The following is an 18,873-nucleotide window of genomic DNA, read 5'->3' as shown; positions in this document are numbered from 1 at the left end:
AAAAGGCAGCTGTAAAAAGAACAAGAAAGATTTTTGTGTGCTGATATGGAAAAATCTCCAAGATAAGTATAAAAAGCAAGCATAGAACACTACTTTTTGCTCCCCTTTGTGAAGAAAGAAGGAAGGAGGAGGAGGGGAGGGGAGGAGGGAGGGAGGGAGGGAGGAGGGAGGGAGGGAGGGAGGGAGGGAGGGAGGGAGGGTAAAAAAAGAAAGGTAGAGGGGGAAAAAATATATAAACACATTTGCTCTGGAGGCGAAGGCAAAGAGCTGGTGATTCTGGTGTGTCCGGTGGTGCCGGGGTGTCTGGGAAAAGACCCAGTGGGCAGGGACCTGAGGCAGGAGAGACAGCTCATTGCATACTCTACTGTATCTATGGAATTTGGGACCATACATGATTGTATTAACCTAGTACAAAATACCTGTGTGTAGTGTTTTTATGTTCTTTGTACTTCACTCTGTGTGTGTATAATTTTAATATAATAGAGAAATTTGTGCTATATTTTAAAATTATACCATTTATAATGTATGTATTTGTAACTTTGAAAAGAAGTTTATCACTGTAATCCTCAGTACCCAGCCAAGTGCCCGGAATATAAGGAATATAAGGAACAGCTCAATACATATTTATCAAATAGATATATCCATATATTAAAATATATTTGTGATCTTTTTCATAGTTACTTCCATTCTCTTTCAATGTGGGACGTTTTTGTCACAATTTGGGTAACTTCCTGGGAGCGTGTCACACGTGTGAAGAAAGTCCACCTTGCATATGGGGAAAGCAAATGTTTGAGAATCCCTGGGTCAGTTTTGCTGGGATCCTCCTGGCTGATAGGATCCAGAATTCTGAGACGGGATCTCGAACGCAAGGAGATCCAGGTGTCTTTTCCCTGTGAGAAGGGTGGATGGGAGCATAAGTGAGGCTGGTGGAGGAAGCTTTGCCCAGTGCCCGGAGCCTTCTTGTAGGAGGCAGAGGTTGAGAGAGAAAGAGCCCTGACACAGACAAAGCAGTCACAGGGGCCACAGGCAGATGCTCTGGGTAAGTAGGTCTCATGTTGCAACTCTGCTTCCAGATTCTCTACCTGGCCATCGTACGTATTAATCACTTGCTGTATGCCAGGCACTGTACGGGGCATGTTATATTATCTCATCCAAACTTATAACAATATCACGAAGCTGGTGCTATTACTATGCCCACTTTACACGTGAGAAAACAGGCTTAGGAAAGGTCATGAGGTTATCAAGAACTTGAACCAGTTATGTCTAGCTCAAAAGCCCTTGCAATCTTGGACTGGGAACAGCATTCAAGTTGTCATACAAACTGGAACAGTGAAAGGGACATTACTAATAATGCCAGGACCGCAGACATCAACCGGGACCATCCCAGGATTATAGCTCAGGATAAAGAACATGAAAGTACTTTGAAAACAACAACGTTTATTAAGAGACCAGAGACAATTACGCTGACCGTGGGATTCAGGGAGAGAAGTCTCGCTGTCAACAGAAGATTGCTTTCTTGAACAACAACTCCCTCTGCTGCAACAGGAAGCCCCGTTCTCCCAGGCCCACATCTTAAATATAGCTGACATTTCAAAAAAATAATTGTCGGTTTTATTAATGTTTTAAAATATAAATTAAAAATGTGACAAATGAGTGAGAAACGGCAGTCTGTTTTAATGAAAATTTCATACTCTCCATCAATAAATCACAGACCAAAGAGAACTTAACATGGGCCACAATATTTCTTGCCTATCAATGCAGGGGGTGACTGGAGTTTGCCCAAGTTAACTTGGCAGAAGCGTTGGGAACTGGGAAGGTTCTGGAATTCTGCGGGACCCAGGAGGCCAGATTTTGGAGGGATGGGGAGCTGGTCTCCATGGAGATGACTTGAAGCTATGCGGCAATGGCCTGACGTGGACCTCACCACACAGGACACCATGGTGGTCGGGAAAACGTCCCGAATATTAGGTTGAAATACAGCAGGATGATAGTATTGCCCAGCAGAAGTCATCTGCGCTCACCTTCCTGGTGGAGATGTTGGGGGACGGCCCAGGTCAGGAGTCCCTTGTCTAAAGAGGATGTGAAAACAGCGCCCTATCCCCTTCCCCACCGTGTTCCCCCCGCTGCAATGATAGGGCACTTTCAATGACAGGGGGCACTTTCCCAAATTTTTTGTCCAGAATCTTTACTAAAATTTTGTTTTCTCTTTCTCCAAGAGATGCCTTGTCTTATCCCTGGGTAGCAATAAACCAATCTCATCCATTTCATATTTTTAAAGAAATCCAGACAAGGGGATACTACGATCTTTCCTAGTCATCCATGCTAGATTTAATCTGGAAGTCTGCTGCTCCCTTCAACACCATTTTCATATTTGGGTTGGGGTTTCCAAAGCATGGAATCCATTCATTGTGCTCTGGACCCGCCATTCAAAAATTTCAAGTATGTAAGAATGATGGGGGGAGGGCAGCGGGTGGTTGAAAAAGCAGTTTTCTGGGCTGGAGGTCTTACAATGCTGATTCGTGGGTTGGGGGAAGGGAGCAGGATTGTGCCTTGTACACAAGAATCCCAGGTGAGTCTCACGTAAGTGTGTGAGGGCCACACTTTCAGAAGCACCCAGCTGAATGAGCCTTGGCGACCAGATGAGGACAGTTGGTGGTTCTTTAGGGGAACAGGGGTATTTCCAACCAGAACCACATAGCATCAACTCCCCAATCTTCCTGCCTCTTCCCCCACACGCTTCTTCTACACCAGAGTTTCACAAACCCAGTGTTCTGAGGCCAGATTGAAATGCCAGAATGTATGGAGATTAATCACATAAGAATACAAACTGCCGCTTATCAGCTCCCATATATTTGACATAATTACCCTACAAGCAACATGAAAATGTTGTACTGTAATAACTCCAAGCCTGGAGAAAAGGCAGCACTACTGATAACATGAGAGTAGAGAAGAATACAGAATGGAACCCTTAGAAAACTTTTAATTAATTTTTTCCCCCTTTCAGCATAATTGATGTCAGTTCAGGCTTTAATGTTTTCAGCGTGCTCGGCCTCATCGCACAGAAATTAGGGCCACTGCCAGCTGACTGCATAGCAAAGCTGAGCCCTGGTGGGGGCACCAAAGAGGAGCGACGTATGGAGAATTAGTGCATCTTTTAAATGTATAACTTAAACTGCTTTACGCCCCCCATTTAAAATTATTTCATAGCTCCCCATTTTCTGCCCTACAGAACCCCAAAACCAAGGTCCTCTTGGATCCTTCACTTGTTTGCTCTCCTCATAAATTTTACCTCTTGCCCCTCCCCTACGTGCTCCAGTCTTACCAAAATGCTAGTAATTTCTGCAATGCACCAGTCTTCGTCCATTTGGGCCGCTGTAACAAAGCACCATAGACAGCGTGGCTTATAAACAAGGGGAATTTGTTTCTCACAGATTGGAGATGAGGGTACCAGCCCGGTCAGGTTCTGGTGAGAGACCTCTTCCTGGCTGCAGACTGCTGTCTTCTCATTTTGTCCTCACAAGGCAGAGAGAAGGCAAGAGAACTCTCTGGGGTCCCTTTTATAAATTTGGGGAGACACAAGCATTCAATCCAATCCCTTGCACCTGCATTTCTCCAACCCTTGCACGTGATGCTCACACTGCCAGGACAGCCCTGTCTACGCCTTCTCCACCTACTTCTTTGTGTAGCCAACAGAACTCTTCCTTCAAAACTCAGCTCAGATGTCACCTCCTCCTGAAAGCCTTCCCTGCTCACCTGCAGCCCAGGCTTCTGCATTGGGTTCCCAATGCCTCTTGATCTCCCCCTTGAACACAGAACTGATCCCACTATATTGTAGGAGTCGGTTTATCGCTCTCCTCCTCTAGAAGGTACTGCAGTGAAATTACACCATACAGTGACCATATTTCCATGAGTTTTATTCGTCTCTGTAATCCAGCACATACAGTGTCTAGGATAGAATATATCTCAGGGAATATTTGAAGAATGAACAAATAAACATTCTTTGTAACTACTAGAGTAATGCAACACTTTGCTGATGCCCATTGTATAGGAACCTGTATAGTAAATTCCTGGGAGGAAACCACTCATCTCTCTTGATGAACTACTATTATTTATTGGTTAAACCAACTTATATAGCCCATTATTTTCCTTTTTGTGTAGACTGCCGGGAAGCTCGAAATTAAATGCCAAGTTCAACTATCACAATGGTATCGGTCTAGGATTTGTTGATTAATTTTTCTCTTTTCTTCTCTATGATTTTATCATTTTTTTTCTGTTTCCAATAGTTTTGGCCCTATTTTCTCATTTTATTGGTCAATGGCATTGCAAACAACTTCACAAAGGTGGGCTGCAAAGGATGTACCCTCTAATGCTTGTTTTATGACTTAACAGTTAAGCAAACCTTTCTGATAAATAACAAGCACAATTTCTCTAAGCAGCAAATAAATAGTAAATATTTGTTGAACATTAACTATGAGCCAGGCATTAAGCTAGGTCCTGCGCACACAGAAAAAGGAAAAAACATGGTTCCCTCACTCAAGGAGTTCACTGTCTAGAAGCAGATGTAATTCCAGCCCCGTGTGGGTACCAGCCATGACGGAGATGTGTCCTGGGTGCCATGGGAGGAGGGTAAATAAACCAGCTTAAAACTGAATAAAACTGAAGCTTCCTGGGGAAATTGGGGAGTGGTTTCCCAGAGGAGGTGATGTTTGAATGGAGTCGTAACAGATACACCAGAGTTCACCAATACAGGAAACAACACATGCAAGAACATGGAGCAATTTGATATATGATCACACATGGCCTGCAGGATTGGTGGACAACCAACCTGTTAAAGACGGCTAGATCACGAAACACACGGACAGCTCCTGCAGACAAGTTTAGATTTTATCCTACAGACCATCTTGCCCTGAGGACCCCCGTTTCAATGTTCAGAAATTTCATGGCAGTAATTTTAGTGAAAATTGAGAAAACGCATTGCTATCAAAGTTATGGGTAAGGTCAGCGATGCATTTAAATGAAGTTGCACTTTGTTCGGCCCAATCAAATCTAGACATGTGAGAAACAGCTGCATGGAACAAAACATTCTTTGTTCTTATAGCTACGGGTTCTGACAATTAAGTTGGCAAACTTGTTGCAGTGATGTTGGTAACCTTTTTTGATATCAGAGGGATTATTCATTATGAATTTGTACCAACCAGATGAACAGTTAACCAAGTTTACTATTTGGAAGTGCTGAAAAGGCTGCATGAAAAAGTTAGACGACCTGAACTTTTTGCCAACAATTCATGGCCCTTGCATCACCACAATGCACCAGCTCACACGGCACTGTCTGTGAGGGAGTTTTTAGCCAATAAACAAATAACTGTATTGGAACACCTTCCCTACTCACCTGATCTGGCCCCCAGTGACTTCTTTCTTTACCGAAAGATAAAGGAACTATTGAAAGGAAGACATTTTGTTGACATTCAGGACATTAAGGCTAATACTATGACAGCTCTGATGGCCATTCCAGAAAAAGAGTTCCAACATTGCTTTGAAGGGAGACTAGGTGCAGGCGTCAGTGCATAGCTTCCCAAGGGGAGTACTTCAAAGGTGACTATTGCGATATTAAGCAATGAGGTATGTAGCACTTGCTATAGGATGAGTTCGCAAACTTAATTGTCTGAACTCATATAAATAAAAACATGACTATCCATTTCTAGGTGGTTACTTTTCTCAGTGTCTTACGTTACGATGATCAGCCTTGACATATGGTCTCTGCAGGGTGTAATTCCACCGTGGTACCAATGTGGGGACTATTTGTGTCAGATGCTTCTCTCGTTTATTTAATTAGGCCCGTGCTGCACCTTTCCTTTCTCTTTCTGTTTTTCTCTTTCTTCAATGTTCGCTATCAATATCTATTGTTGTCCACTTGCATTCTGATGTGTTCGTGTAATTTGATGGTCTTCAAATTCTCACGCTTGCCAGCAACACCCAGAGATTCCAGTAGGTCTGGGTGGGACCTGAGAATTGCATTTCTAACAAACTCCCAGGTGATTCTGACACTGCTGGTCCTGGGACCACAGTTTGAGAATCTCTGAGTGACATGATCTGTCTTCTGATTTATTAACACATCATCTATGGCTCCACGACTTCTTACGTATTTTTACCTTTCTTAAAATTGTCAAACCCTTGATTTCACAAAGAAATGCTCAAAATATATAAAATAGTTAGATGCAGAAATAAACATCCATAAATGCATAGAGTCCTTATAAACAATTTTATATCTCGATGATATTTAACACAAATAGTGCACCTATTATAGGAATTCCTAACTCATTGCAAACTGATAAGTAAATATAAAACAGGCAACATATACATTTATAAATTAAGAGCCAAGAGTTTCATGCGATTGTTCTGTATTTTAGATTCATTATGAGAAACTGAATATACAAACAGACAATGGCCGGACCATATGCTTATATAACAATAGAACCCACAACCTACAGCAACCAGCCTGGGAAACCAACCCATTATGTGCAGTAACCAGCCCAGGAAGCCAGCTCACTATCTGTAAGTCCCGCTGTAGAAACCAGTCCAGGAAGCCAAACCTTTGTAACAACTGGCACCAAATGGCCAGGACTTGACCAGTAACTGACAGCATCCCTAATTTTTGTCCCTTTGCCAACTTAGGACCAATCAATCACCCTAATCAATCACACAGGCTGCTCCACTTCGAGGCAACCCATGTCCATCTTTCCCAGGCCAACAGCCTCCAATCAGGACAGACCAGAACTCTTTTCTTTTTTTCTCCTACAAAGCTTTCCCTGCTCTCTGCCTGCCTTTGAGCCTCTGCCAAGACACAAGAGAGTCGGCCACCATGACTGCATCTTGACAAGCTTTTATTTATTCTCCTTTGGTTGGTCTTTGTTTATTTCCACAGTTAGCTGGAGGAACCAGAGGAAAGCACAGCCCACTGAACCCAGGGGAGATGTCTCTACACATTCCATAGAGTTACATGTGTAAGACCCATTTGGATAACCGTCTAGTCCATAGACCATGGTTGCTGCACGTATGTGTTCTCAGGCCCCTTACCATACGTGTGTCAAAGGATTGTGTGGCCCAAGTGATGGCAACCATTGCTGTGGGCAAGGGGGGAGCTCACCAGGGATTTTTGAGCTGAGACGTGTCATGATCTGTGCATTAAAAACATCATCTGGGCAGCTGTGTGAGGATGAGAAGTAAGGAAGGACAGGCTGTGTCAGCCAGGGTTCCTTTAAGGGGATTGAACAAGAACTTTAGACCAGATCCTGGCTCCATGCTGGTGACATTCTTTGTCCTGAAATGCATTCCCATTGCTTTTGAAGAGCCAAACTTTCACTCCTGCTCACAAAGGATGGCATCGGTGTCTTCCCAGGTGGGTCCTTGCATGCCTCCCTGCAAAGCAACATGGAGCAGCAAGCCACTGTCATGGTTCTTTAATTAGCGACAGACTTTCATCCGGAAGCCATGGGGCACGTTCCCAGCGGAGAATCCAATCTTAATTGCTGGGTGTGGGACGCCCACCATGCCTTTTTTGATGGGCCCGAGGCTCACTCTTTTGACCTCCAACATCTGGACTTGCTGGAGCCATGGAAATTATTCCTGGGCTGGGTAATAGGGATCCCAAGAAGGAGATTTTGGCCAGAACATTTGGCCAGGCTTTTGAAATTTCATGAGGAAGGGGAAATGCAACCTTCCCAGAGCTGCTGCAGGAAGACCTCCAGAAAAAACCCTGATATTCAGATAAGTAAGTCAGATGGCCCGAGTTTGATCCAAGCCCTGGCTCTTACCAATAGTGGGCCCCTGACTGTTCATATGACTTACCATCTCCGCCCCTCGATTTCCCTGGTCGTAAAAAGGGTGCAATGCAAGGGTCTGCTTTGCGGTGTGAAACGATGCATTTGAAGGGCTTGGCTGCATGCCTGACACATGGCAAACACCAACATTTATGGCACACGCTTCTCGAGCTCTGGTGGCACTTATTTTGTGATCTGCAGTTGAGGTCACCAATTCCCAAATGCCGACCCCAAGCCACACAGATCCACAGCCATGCTTCACGACCCCCAAATAGCCTTTAGTATTTTTTCTTCATTTCCACTCCCACCCATGAAATTTTAATAGCATGGGTAAACTGTCTGTTTATGTGGCATAGTCCTTTGGAGAACCAAAACTACAGTAATAGCCAAGATATTTTTTCACCCCCTCAAGAGTCAATTTTCTGAGCAGAGATGAAATCTCACTCGTATACACACTTTTTATTCTCTTTCCCGACACAGAGGGAAGTGAGCTAAAATTCACTGCGTCTATATGTACATAAAACATCTACACATCCATAGACTATGGTTAGTTTTGCTTTAATTGATGGGTTTGACAATGCGAACTGCTTGCATTTTACATTGTAAGTGGAGGAACTAGTGTTGTAAGAAATAAAGCATCTCCCCTTTTTTTAATAAAAGTCAATTTTCATTCATATTAAGGACGCATGATCTGAAAGTACATGAACTGAGAAAAATAAGTCCACATATATTCACTTCAAAGTTCAACCTTTGATTCAAAAATATTTCCTTTCTGTGAGTGTTTGTGTGTGCCTGTGAGCACATAACATCATCATGACAGGAAATGGTAGTGATTGTCTTTTTTACGTGGGTTTGTGTGTGTCTGCTTGGGTGGTTGTTTAATTGATGCACTTACTTAGCAAGATAAAGAATGGGTAACAAACCATGGGCCCCAGAATTTTTTTCCTCTTCTGTGAAATCTGAAATCTGGGTTCCTGTTAGCCCTCTACCTGTCAGGGAAGGTTCACCTCCCTTCTGCTGTCTCATTCATGCATGCTCATGGCCTTTCCACCATCCTGTGGTCTTAGCTGGGTCCATTGGTTAGAGCATCCACTGCTCCCCGGGAGGGAACCCCAGTAGAATAAGGGTGGGCTCAGCATAATGGGGCACAACTCCCCTGTACCTTGCCTTGTGCTTGGGATACAAAGATGGACAGTTCTGACCTTCTAGGTGCCCAACATCTAGCAAAGGCATTTGAGCTCTCCCACCTTCCTGCTCCCTCACTCTTGTTTTGGTCCCAACCTCAGCCTCCTGGTGGCCAAAGCAAAAAGAGAAACTTTGTAAGTGACAAGATTCCCCAGTTCCCTTGGATAAAAACCTACTAAAGTTTGAAGAGAAGCATTGCTTTTCTGCCCCTGAGGCATGAGATAAGTTCTTCTTGCAGACTCTTATAAAGAATAGCACAGCTGACTTGGGGACATCTATCAACACCCTTTCGTCAAATGTAACAGTGTGTTCCTTAGGGACATTTTTGGGAGGCCTCCCCATTCAAGCCCACGTACCAGTCAGTGAAAACAGTGGCCATATTGCTAAAAACAGAAACCACTCAAAGGTCCTTCAGTGGGTGAACAGACAAACAAACTGTACTGCATCCACGCTGTGGAATGCTAGGAGGGAATGCAAACAATGAGCCCGTGGTACAGGTGACAACCTGGAAGGATCTCGCAGGTATGCTGCTGAGTAAAGAAAAGCCAGTCTCAAGAGGTTACATACTGAATGAGTCCATTCAGGTAACATTCTGGGGGAAGCTGGGGGAGGCTGAGAGATGGGTTCACAAGACTCTGTGCACTATTTTTGAATTGTTTGTGTATCTATAATTATTTCAACATATGAATTTAAAAAAAAAAAGACAATGGCTGTTATCTAAGGTCCAATCTGTCACCGCTGAGTTCTCCACCTCTGAAGCCTCTGCCTCCTGGCTTGAAGGTGAAGCCGTGCTGTGTCAGCGCACCCCTGCCCTGACTTCCTACAGCCCTTGATTAACCAGCTGAAGCAGCTCCCAGGGCAGCTAAGCTGTGATTCTGAAGTGGTCTTTGATCCCTCACTTTAGGTCTCTTACCACTTACGCGTCTGTGTTTCAACTCTCCCTGAATGATCTCCTTCCTTTCATCGGATCGTTTGATGACTTACTTCTGGTCACTTGCTAATCCAGCTGAGGTTCCTGCTTCCTGCCAGTTTTGCTTCCAGCTTCTCATCATTTCCTTTGTTGCTGTCGCTTTGCTGAGCTGAGAGGCCAGGATGGAAACGCCATGCGAGCTCAGGGGTGCTGACCACCTCCGTTTCATCCTCTGGTCTAAGAAACACTGAGCTGACTCTGGGGTATCAGCTCAGTGATCCCATTTTCCAAACCAAGACCTGTGATTTAATTGGCATCACTTCATAATCCTTTGAAATTGGAGTTCTGGAAAATTCCAGCAACGGGTGGTTCCTTCTGTGGGAATCTGTGGCCAGAGAACTCAGTTCAGGAGAATGAAAAAAAATCCACGGAGTTTAAAGAATTAGGAGGTGGGTGGTTCAAGTAGTGGCATCACCATTACCAACAAATATCTTTTCCTCTCCTGGAGATAGAAATGACTGTTCTTTTTCTACAGATGCGCTCCAAGCATCTAATGAGATAACGGCGGGAAATGGGTTTGCAAACAGGACGGCACTTTGCAAATCAAATTAAAATGCAGTTACTCCTGTTTCTTCTTCTTCCTCCTCCAAGAACACTTTTTGGGTTGCCTCATTCGCCATCCCACCAACAGAATCTGTCATTAGGCACACGTAAGGTGGTCCCACATGAAGGCAAGGGAGCCAAAGTGCCTAAAAGCTCCATCCCTTGTAGATGAAGGCTGTTCCAAGGGGGTCTTAGCTGCCCAGCACTTCCAGCCTGTCTCAGTATTAGCCCAGCAGACGCCCGAGGCCAAAGAATGCCCTCAGGCAGAGGGTCATGGGTGCTTGTGGTAGAAAGCCATGAGCACGTGAGGGACATGGTGAGGCCCAACAGGAGATGGGCAGACACTGTAAACATAACATTCCACAGCCTCACTGTCCCATTAGTGCTGCTAACAAACCACGCCCAAACTGAGTGACTTAGCACAGTGACATTTATTTTGACCACCGTGTAGGCAGGGTGCAGACAGCTAGTCTCTGATCCACTCAGCGTCAGGTGGTGCAACTGGAAGTCAGGGGTCTGGAATCATCGGAAAGCTCCCTCCCTGCAGAATCTGGTGGTGGGTCCTCAGCTGGGGCTGGAGCTGGGCAGAAGCAAGACAAGCCCAGGCAGTGAGAAAAAGCAAAACACCAGCTCTGAGAATGACAAGAGACCTGAGGGCTCGCGTCCTGGATTCCCCGAGGCTACTGCATCCAGGCAAGGACCCCACCACCCTGGGGGTGCTGGAGGGAGCAAACCCCACGAAAGAACATGGTGGAAGGGGACGGGTCGTCGGCTCTTCCCATGCCTAAATATTTTATGCGTCATCATATGCTTGTTCCTCCTCTGAGACGCCCAGTATTCCGTTAAATTAAGCATTTCTAATTGAGGAAATAGAAATAAATATGGAACGAATGCTGATGTTCTGACAGAATCCCCATGTCATCCTGGCAGAAAGAGGTCCTCACGTACTGCAGTCGCAAGACTATTTAATGCGGTTGTTGATGAAAGGGCTGCATGTGAGTGAAACCCAGGCATCCCCAGCCCAGCGGCCTCAGCACCAGAACCACCATCAGAGCCATGAGGGGTCTTCACACCCCAAAGATGGCGGATGGGGAGGCAGAAGCACGTGGCTTGGCTTGGCAACCAGAAGACTGGGTTTAAGCCTCACTGCTGGCCAATGACCTCAGATACATTGTTGGCTGAATTGAGCTCCCATCAGTGGGAATGGGGTGGATGCCCCTCCTTGAAGAACAGTAGCAATAAACCTGCTTTGCAAACTCTAAACTGCTGTGCTGTGTGAGAAAGCATGTGTGCCAGGTGACCCATCCTGAACAGTGCTCCCAGGAGGCTTCTGGAAACAGTAGATGACAATGACTTGTGCCTGAGCTCTGGGGAAATGCCTCCTAGAAACAGCGGGGGACGTCTGAGCATTGGAGGGCCTCATAAGTCATCGTGAGGTTTCAACTTTCACTCCAGGTAAGATTGGAGCCATTGGAGGGTTCTGAGCACGCTTTTCTGAAGATAATGCAGAGGGAAAGTGAGAGATGAAATATTGTCCCCATTTTACAGATAAGGAAACTGAGGCAAGACTTGCCCACACAATGCCCATGGCCCCCCAGGCCAGTGTGCTCCTAGGAAAGGGACCAGTATGCTATCTTTACCCACCAGGAAGTCATCCCTGCCCTCAGAATGTCCCTCAACTATGCAAGGCACCCAGGGCCCTGTCCTGAGAGACCCCACTCGCTGCCCCCTAAACAGTGCCCAGAACTGTCACCCTGGGCAGCATCTGCAGTCCCAGGAAAGTCCACACAGGATGGCCATTCTGTCCCCCGCTCTCTCTGACTCTGAGGATTTCTTCCACCAACTCATTCCTCTGTCTCTGCTTTTTCAGTTCTGTCTCTCACCTTTTGCTCTCTCTATTCTCTCTTTCTCAGATTCTATCCCCTTCCGTCCACATTTTTCTGAATCTCCTTCAGCCTCTTCCTCTGTCTCTTGTTGCTTCTTTCTTCCCATTTCCCTCTCTTCTTTCTCTCTGTGGGCAGCTCTTCTCTCTTCTCTGTCATCCTCTGCCTTCCTTCCAGCCCCGTCTACCTCTACCTTCATCTGTAGCTCTGTCTCTTTTATTGTATTTATATACTTCTCTGGTCTCTCTGGGCCTCTCGTGTGTGTGTGTGTGTGTGTGTGTGTGTGTGTGTGTCAGCGTGTGTCTTCATCTCTCATTCTCTCTCTTCCCCTACCTCCGCCATCGCCGCCCATCCTCCATCTGCTCCAGAGAAGCCCTAACTTGTAAATATTTGAAAAAGCGCAGGCTGTTGTTGGAACAAGGCAGAGATTGTAAGTCTTTCTCTGACATTCACGGAGGCCTAATATCAGGGTCCCAGCTGCAGGGTGCTGTGTGCTGGAAATGACAAGTGAACTTCACTGAGAGGAGAAGCAAAGACCACGATTGCCCCGTTTTCACTATAAATTAAATCCAGGCATTGACTCTCAGAGGAGGGAGAGAGCAGGTGGGATGTCAGAGGGCGGAAGAGGGGGTGATGACACGAAGGCCTGGTTCTCTTACCTGCCGAGTAACCCCAGAGCCAGTCCTTTCCTTCTGGGGCTTCCAGCTCCTCATCTGTAACACGGAGGTAACAGTGCCTGCTCTTCAAACTTCCCGATTCCCCTCGCAAGGTCCAAGTTCCCATCTCAGCTCTGAGATTTGTCTCCAGCAAAAGTCACCAAAGTTAGAGTGGGAGGTGGAGCCTGAGTGAAGACCCCGCCTCCAGGGAGGGGTCTTCACTCTGACCCTACAGGAAAGCCCAGAACATACTCACGGAATTGATTGATCAGCGTGAAATTACCGCCAAGAGGTATTGGTCTCTCAAGTTCTGCTCAGCCTAGGACCCGATGGGACATTATAGTCGCTGCATAATTCATGCTCCCCACACGGAGCCCTGCCCCCTTCTCCAGTCCTTTATAGGACTTCCTCCCAGGTAACATACCCTATGTTTCCGATGTGTAATGTCTGTCTCACACACACATGTCAGCTCAGCTTCTTGAGGGCATTTTTGTCACTTGCATTCACTGTTAAATCCCCAGTGCCCCAAACAGCACCTGGCACATCAGACTTCCATCAAGTAAGTAGTTGTTGAATGAGTGAATATGTGAATGGATGAATGGAGTGGTAAACACATCACCTGGGGGACGTTGGCAAAATACCAGTGCCCAGGCCCACTTTTGAGGTTCTGATTTTATTGGGCTCACCCTGAGACCCAAGTGTGGGGACACAGTCCCAGAGAGCAGTTTCCAAGCTCTCGGCCTCACGTGGAAAGGTGCTGGCTCCGGTAGTAGATGGTCATCAGTTGTGACTAACTGGCCATCAGCTGTTACCGGTTAGCCATTAGCCACTGATATAGCTGCCTTGGCTGAGCTAGCAAGCGTGGATTGCAGTTAGCACATTAGGTTGGCAGAGAAGCGGACGGCACATTGCGGGCTGTGTGGATCTTACATCCTATGTCTCCACCCAGCCGCCATCAAGACTATAGTGGTATGACTCCCCTACCTATGGCTCCGTGGGTGTTCCTTTTTGGCCTCACCATGTCCTGCGTTCTAATGTGGGGAGTGGGAGCAGACACCCCGCATGACACCCTGCATGACAACCATCCCGCCTCCTCTCCCTCCTACTCGCCTCCCACCATTCTCCCTCAACGCTCCTTCCTCTCCTCCAAACACAAACCTGTTCCCACCTCAGGGCCTTTGCACCTACTGTCACCTGCCTGGCCTTCTGTTTCCCCACATAGCAGCTTCCTCCTTTGGGTCTCAGCTCAATGCCACCTCTTCCAAGAGGCCCTTCCTGACTGACCTTCGGAGGGTAGTAGCATCTCTCCCGGCCACAATCCGTCTCATGAGCCTGTTTTATTTTCTTCATGATACTGATTAGTATTAGAATTTCTCGTATGTATTATTGGTTCACGTATTTATCGCCTGTTTCCATGTGACTTAGTAAGGGCAGGGATCTTGTCATCCATCCCCACTAACGTGTCCCCAGACCGAATTGCAGTTCTTGACACGTAGGTGTTTGATAAATATTTATTGAAAAAGTGAGATTCTTTTCAACTATGCTGTCAGTTCCTTGAGCACATGCGTGTTTTCTTTTGTTATTTGTTTTTGTTCCTCTAACAGGATTTCTCAGTATCAACACCATTGACATGTGGGACTGGGTCATCCTTTGTCGTGGGACCGTCCTGTGCACTGTAGGATATTTAACAATATCCCTGGCCTCCACCCACTGGATGCCAGTAGCACCCACCCCCGGTTAGTTGTAACAACCCAAAATATCTCTAAACATCGCCAAATGTCTCAGATGGGAAGGGGGAGGGGAATCGCTCCAAGTGAGAAGCCCTGCCTTGCAGTGTTTGACCCAGTGCAGGGCTCCCAGAGGACTGAAAAACAAATGTTTTTGGACAGCTTAATCAAGCCCTGCCTGTGACGCAGTTCCACCACATGACCAGCAGGTGACAGCAAAGACCAACTTTTCATTAGTGCGGTTACTCTCACTTGGTGAAAACTTTCCTTTCTTTTCCCCAGCTTCCTCACTGTTTTTGCAACCTGTCCCGTCACCCTCGTGGGACCTTGTGAGCAATCTGCTCAGCTTGCACTTTCCCAGACACACAGAAAGGAAGCAGCAGCCACGTCCCTACCCAAGTGCAGACAGAAAGCCAAGTGGTGTAGGCGTTGGCAGGAGTGGAAAGAAACCCTCCTTGGAATCAGGCAGATCTGAATTTCAGTTCCCTTTCTCTCCTTGTGCCCTCACCAGCTAGCTTACTCTCGCTGGGTCATGCACAGTAACCATACTGCAGTTAGCCATGAACCTGCTCAGAAAAGCTGTGATAAAGGATGGAGCACTGTTTTGGAGTGAGGAAGATGCCACCAGCTTGCTGTGCACCTTGTGTAACTCTCCTAACCTCTCTGGTCCTCCGTTTCCTTAACAAAGAAGAAGACTTGATCCAAAGGGCGGGGGAGAGGATGAAATGAAGTCAGAGCAGGCGCCCGGAGGATCGCATTCTATAATGTTCTGTTTCTGATCGAGGGGTTGTTTCTGTTATTTCGTGGGTTCTGCACTCCCTCGGCCTCTTTCAGCCCAGATGAACACACATGTATGGATACACGGCACACACCACGCCAGGCAGCACATGTACTGAGATGAAAGCCAGTCCCAGAGCTCAGTCCCAGCGGTGGCTCTCAGGTCGCCCCCTGGCCTCTACTGGTAGCCTTTGAGGAACAGGAGGGCACAGTCCACCAAGACAGGTCCATGAGGCCGCAGGCCAGCCTCCCTACCACCACGACCAGGCATCCAGGCTCAGAGAACCTGGGCCTACTTCCTTCTCAGGCTGAGCACACGGGCTCCTGCCAGGAAGGCCACTCCAGTGAGCAGCTCAGCGATGAAACTGATCCAGCCCAGGGCCAGGGACCAGGCGAAATGCATGTCCACCTGGCCCAGGAGGGCCTTCTCCTCCAGGAGACACAGCGCCTCAGGGGAGGCAGTGCTGAATAGGCGATCTAAATGGTGATGCCGGCAAGGGTGACCTGGGCTGCCGGGAAGCAGAGGACAGTAGATCAACCCCCTGGCACTGACCTGCTCGCCCAGCCCAGCCACACTGGCCTCTCCCGACACATGTGCTCCTTCCCACTCCAGGGCCTTTGCCCACACTGTTCTCTCTGTCCGATGCACCCTCCTTTCTTTTCCCTTTATCTTGCCATCAGTCATTCCTATCCCTTCCTGCATCTGTCATGTCAGTACATGTGCTGCCTGGCGTGGTGTGTGCCGTGTATCCATACATGTGTGTTCATCTGGGCTGAAAGAGGCCGAGGGAGTGCAGAACCCACGAAATAACAGAAACAACCCCTCGATCAGAAACAGAACATTATAGAATGCGATCCTCCGGGCGCCTGCTCTGACTTCATTTCATCCTCTCTCCCGCCCTTTGGATCAAGTCTTCTTCTTTGTTAAGGAAACGGAGGACCAGAGAGGTTAGGAGAGTTGCACAAGGTGCACAGCAAGCTGGTGGCATCTTCCTCACTCCAAAACAGTGCTCCATCCTTTATCACAGCTTTTCTGAGCAGGTTCATGGCTAACTGCAGTATGGTTACTGTGCATGACCCAGCGAGGGTAAGCTAGCTGGTGAGGCCACAAGGAGAGAAAGGGAACTGAAATTTCAGATCTGCCTGATTCCAAGGAGGGTTTCTTTCCACTCCTGCCAACGCCTACACCACTTGGCTTTCTGTCTGCACTTGGGTAGGGACGTGGCTGCTGCTTCCTTTCTGTGTGTCTGGGAAAGTGCAAGCTGAGCAGATTGCTCACAAGGTCCCACGGGGGTGATGGGACAGGTTGCAAAAACAGTGAGGAAGCTGGGGAAAAGAAAGGAAAGTTTTCACAAAGTGAGAGTACCCGCACTAATGAAAAGTTGGTCTTTGCTGTCACCTGCTGGTCATATGGTGGAACTGCGTCACAGGCAGGACTTGATTAAGCTGTCCAAAAACATTTGTTTTTCAGTCCTCTGGGAGCCCTGCACTGGGTCAAACACTGCAAGGCAGGGCTTCTCACTTGGAGCGGTTCCCCTCCCCCTTCCCATCTGACACATTTGGCGATGTTTAGAGATATTTGGGTTGTTACAACTAACCGGGGGTGGGTGCTACTGGCATCCAGTGGGTGGAGGTCAGGGATCCTGTTAAATATCCTACAGCGCACAGGACGGTCCCACGACAAAGGATGACCCAGTCCCACATGTCAATAGTGTTGATACTGAGAAATCCTGTTAGAGGAACAAAAACAAATAACAAAAGAAAACACGCATGTGCTCAAGGAACTGATAGCATAGTTGAAAAGAATCTCACTCGTTCAATAAATATTTATCAAACACCTATGTGTCAAGAACTGCAATTCGGTCTGGAGACACGTTAGTGGGGAATGAATGACAAGATCCCTGCCCTCACTAACTCACATGGAAACAGGTGATAAATATGTGAACCAATAATACATATGAGAAATTCCTATGCTAATTAGTATCATGAAGAAAATAAAACAGGCTCATGAGATGGATTGTGGCTGGGAGAGATGCTACTACCCTCAGAAGGTCAGTCAGGAAGGGCCTCTTGGAAGAGGTGGCATTGAGCTGAGACCCAAAGGAGGAAGCTGCTATGTGGGGAAACAGAAGGCCAGGCAGCTGACAGTAGGTGCAAAGGCCCTGAGGTGGGAACAGGTTTGTGTTTGGGGGAGAGGAAGGAGCGTTGAGGGAGAATGGTGGGAGGCGAGTAGGAAGGAGAGGAGGCGGGATAGTTGTCATGCAGGGTGTCATGCGGGGTGTCAGCTCCCGCTCCCCACATAAGAACACAGGACATGGTGAGGGCAAAAAGGAAACACCTACGGAGCCATAGACTGGGGAGTCAGACCACTATAGTCTCGCTGGCGGCTGGGTTGGAAACACAGGAGGCAGGATCCACACGATCCGCAACCCTCACTGCACCGCTTGCAGGCTCAGCCACCATCTTCTTGCTAGCCCCCATTTTCTGCTAGCGTAGTCCCAGCAGTTATATTAGTGGCCAATGGCTCCCAGGTTCAGCTGACGGCCAACTAGCCACAGTTGATGGACATTTACTACCTGAGCCAGCACCTTTCCACGTGAGGCCAAGAGCCTGGAAACTGCTCTGGGGCTCTGTCCCCACACCAGCTCTGCCACTCAGGAGCTGGGTTACTTTGAATAAGGCACTTCTCCCCTCTCTGAGCCTCAGGGGTGATTGTACGGATGAAGAACTTAAAGGCGGAGAGGCCAGCGGAGTGGCTTATAAATAACAGAGACTCAGGATATAGAGAACCACCTTCCTCCGTGCCCTTCCAACAGCGACATCCTCTGGAGACAACTGGACCAGGACTACAACGGTGTCCCCAAGATGGCCAGCTGGCTCTCCAGGTACTGTCCTAGGGAGTTCAGGAAACACGATCTGCTTCCGGAAGAAAGAAAGGAAAGAAGGAAGGAAGGAAGGAAGGAAGGAAGGAAGGAAGGAAGGAAGGAAGGAAGGAAGGAAAGAAGGAAAGAAGGGAGGAAGGAAGGAAGGAAGAAAATCTGCATTGCTCGGTCATCCTATCAACCCTCGGCTTTATCAACAGTAACCACTGATAGGTCAGCTGATAAAGGAACACGCACCGTCAGGCAAGTTCGGAAAGTTTAAGAAAGTCTATTTTATTAAGAGAAAGTCTATCGGGCTGAGCAAAGACAGCTACCGCCCAGGCTGCACGTCTAAAGGAGCGCGGATGACAACGTCAATAAACGGTAGGCGGCTGAATGACAGCCCTGGCTCTAGAGCCCGATTACCCGGTTTGAATCCAAGCCTCACCACTTA

This window comes from Rhinolophus sinicus, linkage group LG18 (assembly GCF_036562045.2).
Source record: "Rhinolophus sinicus isolate RSC01 linkage group LG18, ASM3656204v1, whole genome shotgun sequence".
Lineage (NCBI taxonomy): Eukaryota > Metazoa > Chordata > Mammalia > Chiroptera > Rhinolophidae > Rhinolophus > Rhinolophus sinicus.
This window is presented reverse-complemented; position numbering follows the sequence as displayed.